We start from the raw sequence: 2770 nt of genomic DNA on the forward strand, positions 1-2770 counted from the left end.
AGCCTCATACCCATCGAATTTGTACGGCTCTTCTTCAGTAACCTTTGGGAGGTTCTAAACCCTCTCTAAAATATCCTCACCAAAAATATTGGAGGTGGACTGTTACACCTTGAGAATTTCCGTGTCGATTACGTCGTAAGCAAACTAATGTAAGTCCAGAGAGGCTATGATACCCCTATCAGGTTAAAGAAAGACTTTTGACAATCATTAAGCATGTACCGAAAGGTTTCGAGGCTAAGATAATCGAAGAAATTTCTTTTCGAAAGTTTGTTGGCCCAGGCGAGAGATACGGCCCAACACACGGACCGTAAAAGTGACTTACGGTATGCATCATATGCAGGGAGGCGTAAGCCAACATCAGAGAGTTATGCAGAATTTTGGCCAACATACGGACCATAAAAATGAATACGGACCGTATGTCCACCGTAAGTTACTGTCGGTGGAAAAAATTTCAAGTTACATATATTTGGCCACTTTTCTCTCCCATTTTCTTCATCAACGAGGGCAAACACTCCCAAAAACCCTCTCCACACCTCTAGAGCCTTCTCCACACTCCATTTACATAAATCCAAGTCAAATCCAAGATCAACATCATTAATCCAAGGAAATCAAGTGCAAGGAAGCTCTTTAGGATTGCTAGAAGTCAAGAATTTCTTTGGAAGTGGAGCTAGGGTTTTCTTCAAGTGAAGCATTTCCATCTAAAACCCATTTCTACACAATCAAAGGTGAGTTTTATGATCATTTCATGTTATTTAGAATATTAAAGGGTTGGAAGACTTGGACTATGGAAAAGGGTAGAAAATGGGTTACAAATATAAGAATAGTGGTATTCTTGAATAATAGTTTGACATGGATCATGATTAACGAGGTATTATGAGTGAAATCTTGTTGTAAATGATACAAATGATGTTAAGGAGGTATTATATGAGAACAAATACGATGTTATGCCATAACTATGGTCATGAATCATTTTGGTAAGGAATTTTGGGAATTGAATAATGTCGAACTTGACAAAGTTAAGTTATTGATTATGATATTATGAATGTTGTTATTGATATTGGGAGTTGTTATAGCATATGGAGGAAGTTGTAGAAACAAAGGAGATGCTGCCTAATTTTCGTTAGCTTTAGCTTAAGCCTAAGTATGTTCTAATTATCTAATCTTAGTATGAATTCTCTTGAAGGTAGAATCGTGAACCTTGAAGAAAAGCGTTTAATTGATAAAGTTAGAGAGACATAAAGGTATGTGAGGCTAGTCCCTTCTCTTTCTAAGGCATGATTCCTATGACATGACTTACTCTATTCTTCCATGACTTCTTTACATTAGAAAACTATAAGCCTATGACTATTAAGGCACTTTCTCGTAGAGATGAAGATAAGAGAGATATGCTATGAAAATGACAACGATGACGATGAGTCTAAGTCTAGAGATTCAAAGCTTGTGATATGATATCCTTACGAAGTTAATGATCCTTATACGCTTCTTTGATGTTATTCATTGTTGCTAGACCCACCTTACAATGTTAGTTCCTTTAAGGTAAGATATGATGAATATGATCACTCCATAATGTGATCGGGGGTTCTCGAGCTTATGTCACCCCGATATAGTTATAGATTGTCCTTAAGCTCTAAAATATGTTCTATGACAAATGTATGATGATGATGAGTTTATGGTGATTTCATGATGATACGATTACCACCCGTGCTTATAGATGGTCGGGCATGTCACCGCTAAGGCGGGGTACATACGATTACACCCGAGCCTAGATGGCCGGGCATGTCATCGCCAAGGGCGGGGGCCTGCCATGTGCCGCAGAACCTAGAGGCCGGGCATGACACCACTAGTAGGCGGCGTATGATGGTTACCCGGACGCGGGTAAATGACGATGGTACATAAGATATGTTATATATATATATATATATATATATATATATATATATATATATATATATATGATGTGTTTACTCTCTAAAAGTTAAGCGGGTTATATATTCATCTAGCTTATGATTTCTCTGTTATGTTCATTTTATTCATGCCTTAAATACTCGGTACAACGCTCGTGCGCGTCCTTTTTTTTTTTTTTTCCTTTTGGACATTTTGTTCATGCCCACAGGTAGACGAGGGAGGTGGCCCGATTCATAGGTGTTGATCGGCGGACTCACGGAGCACTGCGTTATTAGAGTCTTGTTTGATATATTATTTTGTGTACATATGTTTGGGCATGACGGGGTCTTTGTCCCGTCTCTATGTCTAGTACTCTAGTAGAGGCTCGTAGATATGTACGTGTGTGGTAGTAACTACGTTGTATATTTGCATATTATTTTGATAGCCCGAGGCTACGATATATATGAAATTAGATAGATTGGTGGAAGTGATGATGATTTTCCATGGTAGAAGGGTGAGAATAATAAATGAATGCGGGATAAGTATGATGATTAGTAGAATGCGTGGTGCTCGGTAGTTAGCTCACGGTACGGTGACATATTATCCGGGTCGTGACATGGGGTCTTGGGCAATTGTATTCTTAATCTTTTCATTTTAAATGGATGATCCGGGGGTACAAACCTGCAATCAAAGGAATTTTTTTTTGTCTTTTTTGAAAATTTAAAGGGCTTAGTATTTTCCATGCGGTGGGGGCATGCTAACTTTTGGGCCCTCCCCCAAAACCTATCGGGGAAAAACTTTAAAATCCACTTAAAACGACCCCAATTAAAATTAGGCGAAAAGTCTATGCCCCCCTTCAAAAAAGCGCCTTCAACCAATTTTTGGG

This window comes from Lycium ferocissimum, chromosome 8 (assembly GCF_029784015.1).
Source record: "Lycium ferocissimum isolate CSIRO_LF1 chromosome 8, AGI_CSIRO_Lferr_CH_V1, whole genome shotgun sequence".
NCBI classification, from domain to species: domain Eukaryota; kingdom Viridiplantae; phylum Streptophyta; class Magnoliopsida; order Solanales; family Solanaceae; genus Lycium; species Lycium ferocissimum.